This window comes from Dermochelys coriacea, chromosome 4 (assembly GCF_009764565.3).
Source record: "Dermochelys coriacea isolate rDerCor1 chromosome 4, rDerCor1.pri.v4, whole genome shotgun sequence".
In the NCBI taxonomy this organism is placed as follows: Eukaryota; Metazoa; Chordata; order Testudines; family Dermochelyidae; genus Dermochelys; species Dermochelys coriacea.
The window spans coordinates 130,320,292-130,340,221 of record NC_050071.1 but is presented as its reverse complement, the minus strand read 5'-3'; the positions used below and the strand labels follow the sequence as shown (position 1 = coordinate 130,340,221).

Below are 19,930 nucleotides of genomic sequence, written 5' to 3'. Positions count from 1 at the left end.
CATATTGATCATCATAGCAGTGGAGATATTGCTGCAGGTTTTGTAGCTGTTATGGCAGGGTCTGGTGCTATGTTGAGTGGGTGTGTTCTGGTCTGTGGGGCTTGTTTGAAGGCCAGAAGAGGGGGGTTCAGGAAAGATTTCTTTCAGGATGTGGTCCCCTTCAAGTATGGGTTGGAATTGTTTGATACTCCATTTAGGGGTTCCTGTATGAGGTGGTAGGTGACAACTAGGGGTATGCTGTCAGTGGGTTTTTTCCCCTGTATCTCTCAGGGTATTTCAATGGCCCATCCATGATGCAATCTATTTCTCTGGTGGAGTGTCCTGTTTGGTGAAAGACAGTTTTAAATGTGTTAAGGTATATATCCCGGATTTTCTCTTCAGAGCATATTCTGTGGTATCTGAGTGTTCGGCTGTAGATATCAGCATTCTTGTTGTTTTTGGGGTGGTTACAGGATTTATGAAGGAAGGTGTAGAGATCCATGGGTTTTTTGTATATGGTAGTCTGTAGGGTTATATTGTTGAAGCTGATCATGGTATCCTGGAAGTTGATGCTGTGTGGGAGTGTTTTAGAGTTTGATGGATGGGTGGTAGTTGTTGAAGTTATGATGGAAATCTATGAGAGCACTTAAGTTGTCTATCTAGAGGATGAAAATGTCACTGTATCTCAGGTATATCACTAGTTTTGTGTTGCACTTTTCCAGAAATTATTCCTCAAGGAGACCCATGAAGAGGTTGGCATATTTATATTGAATGGTTTCTTGCAAAATGTGTTACTTAACAATCTGTTCCATCTTGTATTTAGCTGTGACACTGATTAGCTTTCCCGGACCTGAAGAAAAGCTTTGTGGAGGTCAAAAGCTTGTCTCTTTCACCACCCTAATAAAAGATTATCCCACTCACCTTGTCTCTTTCATATTATGGGACCAACACAGCTACAACAAACACTGCAAAAAAAAGATGAGCTGAAGAGACAGACAATGGGAGGGCTTTTCAAAAGCACGTAAGAGTACCAGTGACAATGAAGGTTCCTTTGGAAACTTGTGATTCCGAGTCAGTTAAGCACATTGAAAATTTTTTCCATTTTTTCAGATCTAGATTGGATTAAATTTCAGGCTAGAATTCAGAGTTAGAGGCCAAGAATGAACCAGGTGTAGGGTTCAGGCTTCCATTCAATTGCACTGAAATCTTGCAAACTGTATTTGTAAAAATTTGGCTCAAAGTGACAGAAATCATGTGAGATCAGATGTTTTGGCACTATTTTAGCCATTTGGGGAGAAGGCTATTTTTCTGGTTCTGAGCGTTTGATGGAACCAAAATAATAGGGACAGGTTGTTGGGTTTTTTGGCAGGGGCAGTGGGGAAATGAACCAGGGGTTCAAATCCAGACCTCCCTGAAAATTGATAAATTTAATAAGATTCAAGGTACTGACCCATCTCAAGTGAATAATGATTGCAGAGTCAGGTGCAAACATTCTAGAAGTTCTATCCCAAAACTTTAACATTACTTGTGCCTGAGAAAGGAATGAGTAGGAACTCTGGAATATGGCCCTCTAAGTTCATTAATAAACACTTCTAAAAGGTATTTGTACTTAAATTACAGGAAAAGGAAAATAATGCACAAGTTCACTGACCTCTTTTGATAATCCTGAATACACATCCGGTGCACGAATCAATAATTCAGCACAACAATAATCAAAGAAAGGTAACAACAAGGAGAGTTGCAGGGGTAGGGGCACAGAACCAAGACTTTGCTCACTTTATCATTCCCACATAACATACATAGTTAAACAACTGAGCAACAGCCTTGAAAAAAAAATGCCATTTCTTTTGGAACTAAACTTAAAGAGCAAAACAAAAACATCATGACTTTAGTAGCTAATCCCTATTCAGCCTGGATCTTTCCCTTCATTCTGTTAAATAGGATTGATTTCTCTAGCTCTGGTTAAGATATTTAGTATTTTCCACAAGACAGCTTATCTTCTCATATTTTTTAATTTTGCCTGTCATCAGCACTTTTTTCTTGTTAATGTCAACTTTTGTATTTAAATAGGAAAATATATTGTCAAATTAATCCAAAAAACAGAACTCCATGAATCACAAAACTGCTATGAATATTAGACCATTATTTACTCTCCAAACAGACTTCAGCCTTATTAAACAGAAGCCATAAATTAGCTCTTCAAATACAAAAAGAAGGTTGTTCTTTACATAAAATTGAAGCCTGATCAGGACTACTGCATTACACCTAAACCAGATTATTTTAAATTAGCAGCTCTACTGAAAGACAGGTCACTTCTTCAGTCATTCCTTTAAATCCAGCATGCTCTGTGGATGGATTATCTGAATGAAGTAGTTCTTAGGAGAAGGAGATGGGCGCATGATTATTTTCTCCTTTGTCAGTAAGGCTGCAATCCAATGCTCACTCAAATCTTTGAGAGTCTTTCCATGGGCTCTGGGTCAGGCCATACATCAGCAAAATATCAGTAGGCTGTGTTTATCTGAAAGGAAGTGGCTCCTAGCAATAGAAATTGTATATTACATCAGCTCAGGAAAAGCCCTGGAGTTCAGGGGTGCACAGTTCACAGGCACAAACAGAAGTAAAAGAAAGAAGAGATCCCTCCCTCGCATGTATAGTCATCAATCAGCACATAGCTATCCTGTCCTATGTGCTTATACAGTCCCCATTACCATTGTATCCGAGCAACTCACAATCTTGGAGTGTACTTATAATACTCCTATGAGGTAGATAAGTTACCCCATTGCCAAATGGGGACGAAGGAAGAAAGAGACTAAAGGCCAGATTTTTAAGATGTAATAAGGCATCTAAAGACGCATCTAGGCACCCAGTGGAATTTTCAGGCATTAGGGGTCTAGCTGCATCTTTAGATGCCAAGATACCTTTAAAAAGCTGTTTGTAGATCATTTGCTCAAAGGTCACATGCAGAGTCAGTGGTAGAGCAGAGAATCCCAAGTACTAGGCTAGCATCCTAACCACTGACCCATCCTCCCTCTTCTGGCAAAAGGAACCTTAAAAACCAATACTTTGGCTTGAGTGGAACCCTATATTCCACTAGGCAGCCTGAACAGGAACAACGGAGAGGGATTAACTCACAAAATGTTCTAAATCTGCAGACGGTAAGGAACAGAACCAATTTGGTATTCTCTCTCCACCCCAGGCCTTGTGACCACCCCTGCAAAAGTACTGAGAGTGGAACTGGGGAGCAGCTGCTGTCCACAACAGGCACTTCTCAAGATTCCCATGGATTCTCTCCCCTTCTCCCCAAAAATCCATGCAGGAATTAATGATGCTCAAAGCAATACTAACTCCTAAAAAAATCCTCTCCACTGCTTCTGGTTCTCATACACAGGAGATGTGGTCATCAAATCACAGCACCGCCTCGGGAGGGAAGGCCTACAAACCAGTGCCCTGAGGTAGTCATTAGGACAGTCCTATAGATACTGAGAAACTGCATAGCATGGGGGAAATGGTCACAAGGTTGATAACCCCTCACTTCAAGGGGATCTCTACAGATAACCATCATGCCAGTACCACAGATACTTTCATTTAGTTCTTCCACTCCCATGAAGATTACGTAGGTCCTGTAGTCCATCTCAACCTTGCTACAGAAGTATTTATTCCAATATACTGTCTAGGGCTTTGTATAGTCTACTTTTAAATGGCTCAAGCAGAAGGAATATATTGTTGATATTATCATTAAGTAAATGTTCCCAGTATTCAGCTACATTTTCCTCTGTTTAATTTTATTACTCCTATTTCCATTACTGCCTTTTAACAACCTAATTCTTGGTGCATACTTGTCGACTATTGAGTCCTCCCACCATTTAGCCAAGTATTTTTAGGCTGAGTGTATATCAGCCAAACCCAAGATAAGGCTGGATTGAGCAATCTTTCAAGCATTACTTCCTGAGACCGGCAACTATTTGAAAGGGTTTTTTGTTTTTTTTTTTGTGAAAGAGGCTTTTGTTTAAAACTTTTTAAAGAGACAACAGATGTTGAACCAGCATGCTTATTTTGAGGACTTCATCCCATAGTGGTTGAATAAAGAATACTTTTTTTTTTAAATGAACTCACACGTAGCGTTTTGGAGATGGTGCCTGATGACACCCAACCCACAAAGAGACTGTGTAATTAAATACAAAGCTTATTCGTATTGTATAAGTGCTAGACGCGATATTCAAATGTGTGATCACGTTTCCATCAGCTGCTGGGTCTCTTCATTATGCTGAGTGCAGGCAGGTTAAATTCACTCAGTCAAAATGGTGACCTTTAGGATACAGAATGCCAGCCATGTCCATCCAAGAGTGAAAATTTTGATCTAATCATCTGTTCCTGTAGAGTATTGGCAATTAATTGATCTTTAACTATTCATGGTAAATAGGCCCAATGGCCTATGATGGGATGTTAGATGGGGTGGGATCTGAGTTACTACAGAGAATTCTTTCCTGGGTATCTGGCTAGTGAATCTTGCCCACATGCTCAGCGTTCAGCTGATCGCCATATTTGGGGTCGGGAAGGAATTTTCCTCCAGGGCGGATTGGAAGAGGCCCTGGGTTTTTTTCGCCTTCCTCTGTAGCATGGGGCATGGGTCACTTGCTGGAGGATTCTCTGCACCTTGAAGTCTTTAAATCATGATTTGAGGACTTCAATAACTCAGACCTAGGTGAGAGGTTTATTGCAGGAGTGGGTGAGTGAGATTCTGTGGCCTGCATTGTGCAGGAGGTCAGACTAGATGATCATAATGGTCCCTTCTGACCTTAATATCTATGAGTTTATGAGTCTATGAATATGGAACAGTGACACAGATCAGTCTCTGGCAGTACCACAATCATCGTAAATCTAGTCTTGATCTGCAACTAGTCTGACAATGCAGTTATACAATTGTCCTATTCTCAGATTCAGGGTTCAATTTTCAAAAGTCCCATTTTCAAAAGAGACAGGCATTTAGGAGCTTCAGTCCCATTGTGTTATAATGTGACTTGGGCTCTTAAGTGCCTAAGTCTGTTTTGAAAATGAGATTTAAGCACACCCAAAAGCACGTAAGAGCCTAGGTGGTTGTGAAAATTTTACTCCAAAACTCTATTCAGTTGATAGGGCTAGTGTTGTGTTACATAGTTGTGAGGGACATCTTGTGAATTGTAGAGTTGGGAGAGATTTACTGTACAGTTATAATTTTTGCCATTTTTCCCCAGCTGACTTTTGCATCCTTTACCATAACAAACCAGTCTCCTAGTTATACTACTACCACTCTTAGAAACTAAAGATAACATCTGGTATGCAGATGTCATAACAATTCCACAGTTAAAGATAAACCAGTTTAATTCATTAATGATTTAAAATTAAAGCACAGTAGCCTAACATCAGATTCTAAATACTGAGATACCATCTACTATATACTGTGGAGTTCGGGGCCTGATCCAATTCCCATTGAAATTAATGGAAAGTTGGTTTCAATAGGCGTTGGATCAGGCCCTAACTGAATAAGCCAACATACATCATCTTTATATAGATGCAGTTGTTTTAGCCACTGTTGATTAGAGGATTGTACTACACATCATTTACTAAGGTAATTAGGCAATTTAATTGCTTCCAGTAACTGACATCATCATCATAAGCCTAATCAGAACTAGTTCATAGCATTAAATTGTAGACCATTTGGTCCCAATTTGTTAGCTAGCTCTCAATCTAGCTACTGATATTGCCACCACAATTTTGTGCCTGTAATGAAATATGGGTGTAAAATTTCTGGTGCAATTATTTACATCCCAACTGCATGCACTTAGATGTTCAGCAGTTTGATTTGCAGATGCAAATAGATGCCTGTAGTCCTGATTCCAAGTCCCTTAATCTAAGCATAAGACCATACTTTGTAACCTGCAAGGAACATTGTCAAGGAGACGGTAATGGTCTTTTTGTTAGAAGACACTATTCCTTCTCTTCTCAAGACAGTGAAGCATCTTAAAAAGCTAAATCTGGACTTCAAGGACCAGGGTGCAAGTAACACTGTAATTTCTCCAGCCAAAATGAAGGCTGTGGAAGTCTTTCCACTGATTTTAATGAGAGTTGGAGCAAGCCATAAATACAACACATATCCATATGCCACGAATAACAAGAAGGCTAAAAGATTTTGAGATCTTAAAGAAAGACGTGCTTGACGATGCTATGGAACCAATTGCTTAATGAACTGAAGTCAGTACCAGACAATGTTACTATGAAACATCTCTCTTCTTTTGGACTACAGTATGCTTTCTGATTCAGGACCCATCCTTTAGAAATGCTGATTTGTGCGTCCCATATGTTTTGCTGGCACTTTTCTTGCAACTCTGTTCAGAAACAATGATCCAAATATTCTCTTTTTAAAAACTTTTGATTCTCTGTTTAAAATGACTGCTGCTTTGGGGACCATTGCTGGCTTGGAATCTGTACTTCTTGTGAAATGATGTATTGCTATTTTTGTTCCTTATTTCCTGCTGTGCTGGAGGATTTGTTTATGTACGGTGACTTGTTCCTGGGCACTGGATGGGGATTTAGTCTATTGAAGGAATATTTTTCTGGAGTTGAGTGATATTGGGAAAGGATGGTCGTTTAGCCATACCGTGCTCCAGCTTTTGAGCTTCTGCTTTTTACATAACTGACAGCTTTTTCAAATCTAGCTGTTGTTGATAAGTGTACTATAATGTTTTATGAGGTATCTTTGCTCTGCCTGGTTCCCTTATGATATTAATCTTTTATGTGCTTTCCCTTGTGTCCTTGCTGGCCAGGACATTAACAAACAGGTAAGTGGGTCTTCTGTAATACTTGATTGATTTATAGTTAGTGAGCAAAAGGATTATATTCTTATAATTGAAGACTCTGTTTTGAGTCTGATACTTACATACAAACTAGCAATTTACACAAGCTGAGGATCTGCTCCATGCTGCTTTTGAAGTATATGCATTGAAGATTATGCTTATTCACTATTTGATCACATAGTGCATGCATTTAAAACTTGTTATGATTTCACAAATAAAAAATGTGGCTATGGACAAATATGGAGAAAAAATTCTAAAGCAGATAGTTTCAAAAACAGCAGCTTGGAGCTTTAAAACTACTTAATTACCCCTCAGCTGTAGCAAAAGTTAAAGAAAGTAAAAGGTCTGGATGAAACTGGATGAAAAAGGGTTGCATCATGGACTCACCATGAGTAAAAGTAACATTAAAAAATATCAGTATCTCTCTTCAATTTAACCAAACATCAAATACCTAAATCAGAGGTTAGGACTTGTGAACATCCCTTGAAAAGTCAAAATACATAAAATTATCCTCTTCAGAAAACAAAGAATAATAATAGACCCATGCACTTGACCAGGTGTTTTTTAGAAGCATCATTTAACTCTATGGTGTCCTTGGTAAAGTCAGCTAATATAATCAAGCGGTATACCTAATATAGCCTCTGTGCAGTCCTAAATTTGATCTAGCAGGAGCATAGATAAGATGATCTAATGCATCTTTTCCCATCTCTAAATACAATCATTATTATGTGAATATAATATAGATATATACACATACACACATTTTATTCTGTAAAGGAACTAATGTTTGGCCAATTTTTCAATAGCACATATCAGTAAAATCCCAAACATAAACTGTGAGCTGAAGTGGGTAGTGACTGAAAGATAAGGCATTCAGAGCATGTAAAATTAACTAAACAAAAATGTTATGTATGGCTCTAAGTAACGTTATTCTTTTTTCCCTAACCCTTAAATAGAGTCACTAAATGAAACTTCCAAATTTAGTTATATTTACAAATGGACTAAAGTGCACAATTACAGAGGGACACTGGCCAGAAATGAGGGGAGAAGTGCATAATTTAAACTCATATTGGTGCCAGCACAGAGCAAATTAACTCAGTGTTCAAAGCTTATTACTGGGGTATTTTTGGTCAAGGGGAATTCTCTTCTTTCCCTAAGAGACAAGTCCAGAGAAAGTGTTTTTTAATAACATCCTCCAATTCTGGCATTCAAGCCTTCTGTAAGCAGTCAGGACAAGTCATCCTTTCTTTTTAAAATGCTAGGAAATAAATATGCAGCTGAGTTTTGCTGGGAAAGTGATTTTCAAGATAGTTTGTATGGACTTCTCAGTTTTTAAAAACAATTTAAAAAAAGAATTAGTAGGTGTGCCCTGAAATATATGGTTCTTGCTAAAGGTCACTTAAAATCAACAGCACTGACCCCTTAACAAAAGCATCTTAAGGTATGAAAAAGTTCATAATGAGATTGTCAGTTTTTATAACAAAAATCAGGAAGAGCATTTTCTAAAGATTGTCATTCTGCAGTCAGTTGTCCTATTATTCTCGAAAGCGTTCTCTCACCCTGGGATTTCCAGGGAGCTTTCCAACATCTAAATACTTTGCTGTATAGTATCTGTCACATTGCATCCATCCCCTGTATCAGAGCAGAGAACCATTGTACAACTGTAGAATCTGAAAAGACATGCCAAATAGTAAGTAACCCCAAGAAAATCAGATGGATGAGCATGATTTATAGAAAATTAAAGAATTATTTTTGGCAGAAGCATACTGAAACCTGTGTAAAACTGATCTGGGCAGGGGAATGATGAGTTCAGAAAGTAACATCAGTCCAGAGAATCACGGTTGGATGAAGACAAGCCACTGGCTTAGCAAGATTTTGATTAAAAAAAAAAACCCAGCAAGGAAGTATTGTAGATATTGCTAGATTCCATAGGCTCTGATTCTCAGTTACACTAACAGTGCGTCTACACTGCAATTGAGAGGTGCATTTGCAGCACACATGGGCATACCCAGCATGGGTGGTGGTATGGGCAAGCTGTCCAACTACAACCTACATACTCGACCGTAACCTATGCCACTGCCCATACTGTCACAGCTACACTGCTACTTTTAGCAAGCTAGCTCCATCAAAGCTATACTGCTGCCCTCACCCCTCCTGACTGCAGTTTAGTGTGTAACACTAACACAGAATCAATCTCAGGGTTGGAAGGGACCTCAGAAGGTTATCTAGTCCAACCCCCTGCTCAAAGCAGGACCAATCCCCAACTAAATCATCCCAGCCAGGGCTTTGTCAAGCCTGACCTTAAAAACTTCTAAGGAAGGAGATTCCACCACCTCCCTAAGTAACATATTCCAGTGTTTCACCACCCTCCTAATAAAAAGTTTTTCCTAATATCCAACCTAAACTTCCCCCACTGCAACTTGAGATCATTACTCCTTGTTCTGTCATCTGCTACCACTGAGAACAGTCTAGATCCATCCTCTTTGGAACCCTCTTTCAGGTAGTTGAAAGCAGCTATCAAATCCCCCCTCATTCTTCTCTTCCGCAGACTAAACAATCCCAGTTCCCTCAGCCTCTCCTCTTAAGTCATGGGTTCCAGTCCCATAATCATTTTTGTTGCCCTCCGCTGGACTCTTTCCATTTTTCCACATCCTTCTTGTAGTGTGGGGCCCAAAACTGGACACAGTATTCCAGATGAGGCCTCACCAATGTCGAATAGAGGAGAACAATCACGTCCCTTGATCTGCTGGCAATGCCCCTACTTATACATCCCAAAATGCCATTGGCCTTCTTGGCAACAAGGGCACACCGTTGACTCATATCCAGCTTCTCGTCCACTGTAACCCGTAGGTCCTTTTCTGCAGAACTGCTGCCGAGCCATTCGGTCCCTAGTCTGTAGCGGTGCATGGGATTCTTCCATTCTAAGTGCAGGACTCTGCACTTGTCCTTGTTGAACCTCATCAGATTTCTTTTGGCCCAATCCTCTAATTTGTCTAGGGCCCTCTGTATCCTATCCCTACTCTCCAGTGTATCTACCTCTCCTCCCAGTTTAGTGTCATCTGCAAACTTGCTGAGCAATCCACACCATTCTCCAGATCATTTATGAAGATACTGAACAAAACCAGCCCAAGGACCGACCCTTGGGGCACTCCACTTGATACCGGCTGCCAACTAGACATGGAGCCATTGATCACTACCCGTTGAGCCTGACAATCTAGCCAACTTTCTATTCACCTTATAGTCCATTCATCCAGCCAATACTACTTTAACTTGCTGGCAAGAATACTGTGGGAGACCATGTCAAAAGCTTTGCTAACGTCAAGGAACAACACGTCCACTGCTTTCCCCTCATCCACAGAGCCAGTTATCTCGTCATAGAAGGCAATTAGATTAGTCAGGCACGACTTGCCCATGGTGAATCCATGCTGACTGTTCCTGATCACTTTCCTCTCCTCTAAGTGCTTCAGTATTGATTCCTTGAGGACCTGCTCCATGATTTTTCTAGGGACTGAGGTGAGGCTGACTGGCCTGTTGTTCCCAGGATCCTCCTTCCCTTTTTTAAAGATGGGCATTACATTAGCCTTTTTCCAGTCGTCCGGGACTTCCCCCGATCGCCATGAGTTTTCAAAGATAATGGCCAATGGCTCTGCAATCACATCCGCCAACTTCTTTAGCACTCTCAGATGCAGCACATCCGGCCCCATGGACTTGTGCTCGTCCAGCTTTCTAAATAGTCCCGAACCACTTCTTTCTCCACAGAGGGCTGCTCACCTCCTCCCCATGCTGTGCTGCCCAGTGCAGTAGTCTGGGAGCTGACCTTGTTCGTGAAGACAGAAGCATTGAGTACATTAGCTTTTTCCACATCCTCTGTCACTAGGTTGCCTCCCTCATTCAGTAAGGGGCCCACACTTTCCTTGACTTTCTTCTTGTTACTAACATACCTGAAGAAACCCTTCTTGTTATTCTTAACATCTCTTGCTAGCTGCAACTCCATGTGTGATTTGGCCTTCCTGATTTCACTCCTGCATGCCCAAGCAATATTTTTATACTCTTCCCTGGTCATTTGTCCAATCTTCCACTTCTTCTATGCTTCTTTTTTGTATTTAAGATCAGCAAGGATTTCACTGTTAAGACAAGCTGGTCGCCTGCCATATTTGCTATTCTTTCTACACATTGGGATGGTTTGTCCCTGTAACCTCAATAAGGATTCTTTAAAATACAGCCAACTATCCTGGACTCCTTTCCCCCTCATGTTATTCTCCCAGGGGATCCTGCCCATCAGTTCCCTGAGGTTGTCAAAGTCTGCTTTTCTGAAGCCCAGGGTCCATATTCTGCTGCTCTCCTTTCTTCCCTGTCTCAGGATCCTGAACTCGACCATCTCATGGTCACTGCCTCCCAGGTTCCCATCCACTTTTGCTTCCCCTACTAATTCTTCCCGGCTTGTGAGCAGCAGGTCAAGAAGAGCTCTGCCCCTAGTTGGTTCCTCCAGCACTTGCCCCAGGAAATTGTCCCCTACACTTTCCAAAAACTTCCTGGATTGTCTGTGCACTGCTGTATTACTCTCCCAGCAGATATCAGGGTGATTGAAGTCTCCCATGAGAACCACGGCCTGCGATCTATTAACTTCCGTGAGTTGCCTGAAGAAAGCTTCGTCCACCTCATTCCCCCGGTCCGGTGGTCTATAGCAGACTCCCACCACGACATCACCCTTGTTGCTCACACTTCTAAACTTAATCCAGAGACTCTCAGGTTTTTCTGCAGTTTCATACTTGAGCTCTGAGCAGTCATACTGCTCCCTTACATACAATGCAACTCCCCCACCTTTTCTGCCCTGCCTGTCCCTCCTGAATAATTTATATCCATCCATGATAGTACTCCAGTCATGTGAGTTATCCCACCAAGTCTCTGTTATTCCAATCACATCATAATTCCTTGACTGTGCCAGGACTTCCAGTTCTCCCTGCTTGTTTCCCAGGTTCCTTGCATTTGTGTATAGGCACTTGAGATAACTCACTGATCGTCCCTCTTTCTCAGTATGAGGCAGGAGCCCTGCCCTCTCTCGCACTTCTCCTCGTGCTTCCTCCCGGTATCCAACTTTCCCACTTACCTCAGGGCTTTGGTCTCCTTCCCCCGGTGAACCTAGTTTAAAGCCCTCCTCACTAGGTTAGCCAGCCTGCTTGCGAAGACGCTCTTCCCTCTCTTCGTTAGGTGGAGCCCGTCTCTGCCTAGCACTCCTTCATTTCTATGAAGATGCTTATAAAATTCAAGCCAAACAAACAAGTGAGAACCAATAAGGTCAACCTACAGGCCTGTGTCTACTTTTCATTTCTCGGTCTTTGCTTGGGAGGAAAATTCCCCACCAAATGACCTTTGGGCTCCAAAGCAGCATAGTTAGCTTAACTTTTCATGTTATGGTGCTAGTATTTAAGGACTAAAACAGGATTCACAAGCAGAATGCCTGGGTTCTTTTCCAAAGGCAGTATGTGCCCTTGGGAAAGTCACTTAGGCCAAAATATTAAATCTCAGGAGTCTAATGCTAGGGCCCTAAATCCATATTTTGGGGATTAAATAAGGGTCCTGCATTTTTCAGAGGTGCTGAGGACCCACACCTCCCACTGAAGCAACTGATGGTCTCGTTGATAAACTCTGCTGGAGTTGTGGATGCTCAGAATCTCTAAAAATAAAGAACCCTTAATTAGGTGTCTGACTTTAGATCCCCAATGGCTGACTTTCTCTGTGCCTCTATTTGTATCTATAAAATAGAAATAAAAATTTTAAAACAAAGTGAAGATCCGATATTATATAAGAGAGGAATGTTAGGGATCTAAACCTGTAAAAAGGAGTGGGAGATTAAGACTTAAGTCTGCCCTGTAGCGACACTAGAGGGGGAAAAATGTATAAGAGAGGGGGAAAAGCTAATGTGCCTTTAAAAATAAGTTATCTAATCAGGGACCACAAACACTAACATTGCTTGATCATTCTTGATGATTACTGCACAGTGTCACTACAGGGCAGAGTTAAGGTTATCTGGGTGCCTTAAAGGAAATTCTGACCACATGGAAGTCAATGAGAGTTTTGCCATTCAGTGCGGTCAGAATTTCACCCATACATACTTTAACATGTTTGGATTTTTTAAAAATGCAAATTTAATTCTGAATATCCTGGCTTTGTCATACTTAGTTTGGGTATACTTACAACATCCCTGTAATTTCTTTAACCTGAAGTTACAGATATGGACTCTAAAAATTAATTCCATTTTAAAGTATTTTTTTCTCTTCGATATGTATGTATGTATATAAATTACTTGATCCTGGACTCTTAGAAACTTGTTGATTAAATGTAATTATTTCATTTCCACATTAAAATGTACTATGTGTGAAACTTTGCTGTCTGGTTAACAGCTATTGGTCTCTTGTTTCCGGGCTTGTTTTTGTCACTGTATTTCCTATATTTAGAGTTGTATGTGTTTTCTTTCAACAGTTCTCTATATCTCATTTTGCAGATTGTTTTCACCTAGATCATGAATAATTAGGTATATGATAGTGGTTTTGTAACCTGTAATCAGAACTGAAAATCGTAGTGATGTTGTTGGTACTATTATAGTTTAAGATTGCATCAGTCTTTCCATTTTAAGCCTCTACTTTTAAGGACTGATATCTGGGACACTGGTTTTACATTGGTGCCAAATATTTTTGCACATTTTCAACAAGAAAGAATGTTTAATTTTTAAAGTTGAAACAGTTACATGATCTCAGAAAGAAAAAAAAAACCCTCTCCTATAACAAAAAAATTTCCCTGAGTTTACACCTCTTACTGCACTAATCGTACTTCAGCCAAGGAGGGTTAGATGGGATTCCCTTCAAAGCCCTGTAGTGCTGGTCCTATAGGAGATGAAGGAATTAACTAGAGAGTGACTGAAAGTACTTCCTTTCCCCGGGAGCATAATGTGTTGCCTCCAAATAGCTCCAAGGTTTTTCCTGCCCTGAGGAACAAAAGAGTCAAACCTAGATCTTTCATGTTGAAGAGCATTAATGATAGGACCACTATCTCACATACACTGTCACCTGAAATGTTGTAGACCTTGGGCCAGATTCATACCAGGATCTTCTTCTAGCAGAGCTTCTGGCAGAAGCCCCCAGTAGCAGGAAGCCCTCCAGGTGAGGAGGTTGCATAGGTGAAACGAAGCAAAAACTCCCATCTGCGGTGGCTGGAATGCTAAGGGGACGCCAAGGCCTGAAAAGAAAACCTGGTAGGGTGTCTAAGAGATGTGCTGATGCAGGGCTACCCCTCAACATCTTCCATTTGTGGGAGATCTATGCAACTTGGTTTGTAAATCAAAGTTGCCCTCCCAACAAACCATCAACCAGAAAATGTTGCAAGCAACACTGTCTGCCTTCTCCTGTTCCTTCTATGCCTTTAGCAGGATAGAACCACAGTATAATTTCATTAAAAGTAAGCCCCCCAAATCTCCAAGCCTTCTGTCATTTGCCTAGTAGGTTTATTCAAATTCAGCCCATAAGAAGCAAGGCCACAAACAAAGACCAGCTTCTACCCATTCAGCTAACCCTCTCCCTCTGCAATGCTGCCGGTTTTGCTGATCTCACTACTTAGCCTTCAGCTATCCTTGACTTTCAGATGTTTGCTCTGCTCTGTTTTAGGCCATTCTAATTAGTTTAAAGTATCCAAAAGTTAAAATGGTTGGTAGGGCACCAGCCTGGGGCTCGGGAGGCAGAATTTCAATTTCCTGCTCCACCCCAGACTTCCTATAAATTGGGGACAATAGCACTGTCCTACCTCACCAGGGCATTGTGAGGATTAAATAAATGTTATTGTTTTTTCCAATCAATGTGACCATCTCTCCCCACCACTTTAATGAAATACTTGGTTTATAAAGCCCATATGTTTTTTATAAAGGAAGTAATGATGCTGCTATGTAACATGCGAGTTTGCCCATGGAGAGAGAAATATCATGTCGTCAATTTTTATGCACATTCCCACTGAATGCAATGACAGTAAAAGCACAAATCAATCAATAGCAGAATACTGCATAATTTTCTATGGATTTTCTCCAACTCTCTGTGTAGCATCACTGAAGTTAATATATAGGGAACATCTACTGTGTTTGAACTAGATACCTTAGAACTAAGTTCTATAGAAATGCAGACACACAGAATGGGAATGGCAGTTGCAAGTAGTTTATAGCCCTACATCTGTAACACTGCTTAATGTAACTGATCAGTTAGAGCACTGATAAAGATGACAGATAGATGCAGATGCAATGGGCCATATGTAAGTGGGTGAATAGTCCCGATACTGTGGGGAACTTTCCTGGCTTCTGCACTAACCCGGTGAAGTGGGCTAGCAAAAGGATCTGAGTCCTCGCTCCCACTTCCTTTACCCAGTGGCCTCCCTGCCCTTGAGGACTCCCCTTCCACTCTCCTGTCTGGCAGAGTCCTTGTAACCCCAACAAGGCTGGGCCCAGGATTCCTGGGAGGGGCTCGACTCCCAACCCTGCTGTGGTCACTTAGGACAGGGGCTAGAGTATCCCCACTCCAGGATACTCTCTCTGCACTGGGCACTGCTATGACCACTGACCCCTACATACAATTTAAAGCAAATGCAAGTTATTTAATCAACAATTAATTTTAAAAAGAATAAGGAAAAATGGGAAAGGTTAAAGGAAACACGTCACCCCGCTCTGTGGCAGGGAACATCACAAACACTGTCTCTGGAATGTCTGGGCAGTTCAGTCTGTTCCTTGTCAGTCCCAGGCCCTGGCTGTGCTGCAGAGATGCTGTGGGTTGGACACTTGCTCTGGTGGTGGCCACACGCTCTCAGGCTCTAAGTGGTAGGACCCTTCTTCCCAGTGTTGCCCCCGCCCTGTCGGGGTTACGATCCAAGCCTGGCCTGCAGAGCCCCTTGGCTGAGGCGTCTCCCTGTGCTGGGCCTGCTGTCCAGGGTCCCCCTCGCTCTCCCCAGCTGCTCACCACACCCAGCTCCGGACTGCTCCAGCCCCAGCTGCACCACTCTGTCTCTGCGCTGCTACTGCTGCTGCTCTGCCTCCAGCTCCCTGGGCTGCTTCTTTGGCCCCTCTGGCTCTGGTTGCTGCAGCTCTGCTCCCAGGACAGGTCTTCTCTGCAGGCTGCTTCTGTGACTCTGCTCCCAGCACTGACCTGCTTCCTGGGCTGCTTTTCTGGCCCCTCTGGCTCTGGTTGCTGCAGCTCTGCTCCCAGGACAGGGTCTGCTCTCTCTGGGCTGCTTTTCTGGTCCCTCTGGATCTGGCCCAGCTCTGCTCCCTAGCTTAGCTTGGGCCCCTGCTTTCTCCTTAGCTTGGCCCCACTCTGTCTGACCCAGGCAAATCCAGCTCACACGGAGGATGGGACCTCCCTGGCCTCCTGACTCCCTGATTAGCCTGCCCACCCTGTCATTCAGGCTGACCTGGAGCATGGGCCTCTCCCCATTGTTCCTGGGGGCTGTCCGTCTCAGGGTCCTGATTCCCCATCGACCCTTCCCCCTTTTAGTACTAGGAGCTAGCAACTGAAACACCCCCACTGAATGTTAGTAAGGGGGCAACAGTCCCCTTACACATATACACCAGAACAATAGTGAATATTTGCTATATTTGTTTGGTTTGTGAAAATGTGGGGCCTGATTCTGCTTTCTCTAAGTTTTACAGTAGTGGGATTGTCCATTGGGGCAGAGCCTCAAGTATGCTCCAGTCACTTTGCACAGCTCCAGGGGAGCACCTCAACCCTAAAGCCAGCAAATACAGCCCCTTCAAATTTTTCTTATGTAGGTATGTTCTCAGGCAGTGTACAGCTGCCATAACAGTTCAAGTGCCGCACTTCCCTGTCCTCTGTAACAGGTTCTGCGGTTTCTTAATAGCTAGCACAGGTGGTAGCAGCCTCATGTGTTTGCTTCACCCTATATGGTATCTAAGAGACCACCCATATTAAGGATAGTGTCCTGCCAGTCTTATTCATGCAAGTAATCCCGCTGACTTCATTGAGAGTAATCAAAATCCATTCACTCCACAGAGAGCTAGCTCAAGTCCCTCTGCCTAACGACGCCTCGTTTAGGAGGTGCAAGGGTGGCCCACTGGCAAACCAGCCACACAGGAGATGCCTCCACACCCTACGAATCACAGAAAGAGTCTCTAGCCCCACAGTTGAAGTAGGCTGGGGGTCAGACCAGAAGATCCACAGAACCACTTTGGCACTGCTCCAGTAAACTCCTGACCCCATGCAACTGGTGCATAAGCACTGTGGCCACTCTTCCAACTCCTAGACTGTAGTAGCTACTCTAAGGGGCTGTGCAGAAGCCCTGCACTCTAATTCTGGGTTGGACTTCACTAGCTGCGCTGCATTCCACGTGCATAGACCGTGAGCACCGGGGCTGTATGCAGATGGTGTTGATTTCACCCTTAAATAAAGAATACTCTCCTGAGTAAAGCTTTGCAGAGGCAGGCCCTTAATAAGAGTCATTTTTTTGTCCTTTGCAAACTTTACAGGTGAAACCCTTAGGAATGTGACCCAATCTAAGCAGAGAGCTCATAAACATTTGGGGATAGATTCTATACTTCCCTTGTGGTTTATTAGTGAATTAATTCTAATATATTCAGATTATATCATGAAGTGCAGTGTAAAAATATTTCACGAAGTGTGTCTTAATAGGGAGTGAAAATCTGATGAACAGCAGTAATTCAGAGAAGGAACCCTTGGTCCATCTCCTATTTATTTGGAAACATTATTGCCTTAAAAACCCTTAAATATATTGCTGTTTTTATGGCTCAAAAATCTTTATTTTGAAGATTTTTATAATTCTCTTACAATAAACATAGATTTACAAATGTTTTAAGCTAAAATGGATCATTTACTACCAACAGTACTTCAGGCACATCATTGATTAATCCAAGTGTGATAAAACAATCTAGTGTTTATTATTCTCTTAAAGTCGGAGTTAAATCTGCATACTTAGAAATATTGAAGCAATATCTTAGTCCAGAGCTATTGGAGTATGAATTATTCACGTCTAGTTTTTTTTCTTTTACACTCATGAATCCCCATAATGCTTTTGTAAAATATATGAGTGCAAGCCATGTTTCTAATTATTAAAGAAAAACAAATCAGAAGGCACTGTATATGTGAAAGGAGTCAATGTTTTATTTGTCTTTTGAGAAGAAGTATGAATCTCCTTGGAAGTCAGTCATTCAATATTTGCAGTATATTTAAAGTTGTGGTCCACGGAGAGAGAGTACAGTTTTCATAGCAACATTCCTCAGTTCAAATCAGTTTTGCAAATAAACCTCTTCTTACATCCTGTTAGACTGGAAATACCCAAGATATACCCATTCAAGAGCAGCACTGGCAACTTACCAGAAGCCTGTGGGCTACAACTCATTTTGAATAAATGCAGCCAACTGCCAGAGTAGAAATCTTATGTGCATGTGTTCTCCAGAACAAGGTTCACGCAGTTGAGTTAAGTTAAATGCTTAACTTGATTGCACAAACATTTATGAACAGGTCCATTGCCTTAACTGCTGCAAAATGGCATAGGAATGCAATAGAGGTACTTTGTAGAACAGGTCAAAAAAAACAAAACACACAGAACAATTATGCTGCTCCTGGATCCTATTATTTGTACTTAGTGTTTTCTCCAGCAATACCTATGCAGCTTAGTGGTGCTCTCGATCAACCCCAGGGATTGAACTGAGAAAACATGGTTCAGTGGCTAGAGCACTGGAAATTCAGAAAAGCTGGCTCTGCCACTGAACTGCTGTGGGACCTCATGCAACTCACTGCATCTATTGTACTTCTGTTTTCCCTCCACCCTCCTGTCTATTTAGATTGTATGTTTCTTCAGGGCAGACAATATTTCTTACTATGTGATTGTTCTAGGCTCTATGCAATCAGACCTCAGTCTTTGGTGGATTTGACTGTAATAATAACAGACAGAATTTTGAAAAATTCATCATCTGCCTGTAACCATTTCACTTCTTGCCTTTTTGCTCCTTAAAGTATGCTTGTTTTCCTTACCAATAATTTAGCCCTTAATACAAGAGTGACGCTCATTTAGTCAGGATGCTAATGCATACATGGGGCTATGATCATAAGCATACAGAACATCAGTAAAAATACACCACCTTTTCTGTAATAAAGGGGAATAATATAACAGGAGTTAATACTTACCAGATGGAAGGCAGGGAGATACAGCAAGCAGCAGTCAGTCACAAAATGGCTGCAGCTTCTTGGTTCTGCCCATTTTAAAGGGGCAGCCCCAAAAAGACATGCTGGAGAAAAGGCTCCTGTAAAAAGACAACTAAGTGAGAAGAGCTGGTAGGGACTTAGACCGAGATCTACAAAGAGACTCTGGTATTGCTACAACTAACTTTTAGGTGCCCTGAAAAATCACAGGAATCCACAAACCCTGGGTCTGGCGCTTAGGCTCCCTATACAATACATGGAGAGAGATAGGCATCTGAGAATGGGATCCACAAAAGCCCACACACTAGATGAGTGGTCATCTAAACTAGCCAATAGCAGCCACCACCAAAGAGGGGTGTGTCTCTAAGCAGGATTGCCAACCCTCCTGGTTTCGCTCGGAGTCTCCCGGAATAGGGCTCTATCTCCTGGAGGCTACTGAAGCCAAACCGGGAGATTTTAGGGCACTAAAGTCTGGCAGCACAGCAGGGCTAAGGCAGGCTCCCTGCATGCCCTGGCCCCATGCCACTCCTGAAAGCGTGTGAAACCCCATGTTCCTCTGGCCCCGGGGGGGGGGAGAGAAGAGGGAGGCAGGTGTCTCCACACGCTGCCCCCACCTTGAGCCACGACTCCACAGCTCCCATTCTCCAGGAACTGCGGCTAATGGGAGCTGCGGGGGCGATGCCTTCAGGCGGAGCAGTGCGCAGACATCCCTGACCCCCCCCCCAGGGCCACAGGAACGTGGCAGCCACTTCAAGGGACAGCGTGCGGAAGGGGCAGTGTGCGGAGACCTTGGCCCCACTTACCTTGGGCAGCTCCCGGTCAGCAGCGCAGTGGGGCTAAAGCAGGCTCCACCTCTGCAGCTCCCATTAGTCGCAGTTCCCAGCCAATGGGAGCTGCAGAGTTGGTGCTCAGGAGTGG

The 19,930-nt window shown here is 42.5% G+C and overlaps 1 protein-coding gene across 7 annotated transcripts in view; it reads right to left on the bottom strand.

Moving 5' to 3' along the window:
- Window positions 1–19,116, bottom strand: part of SPON2 (spondin 2) — a 105,268-nt gene extending 86,152 nt beyond the window's left edge. For all 7 annotated transcript variants that reach the window (XR_005292376.2, XR_006280604.1, XR_006280605.1 and 4 more), the window contains exon 1: window positions 18,998–19,116. The gene's annotated coding sequence lies outside the window, so the exon portion shown is untranslated. The remainder of the gene's footprint in view (window positions 1–18,997) is intronic.
- Between the last annotated feature and the right edge of the window lie 814 nt (window positions 19,117–19,930).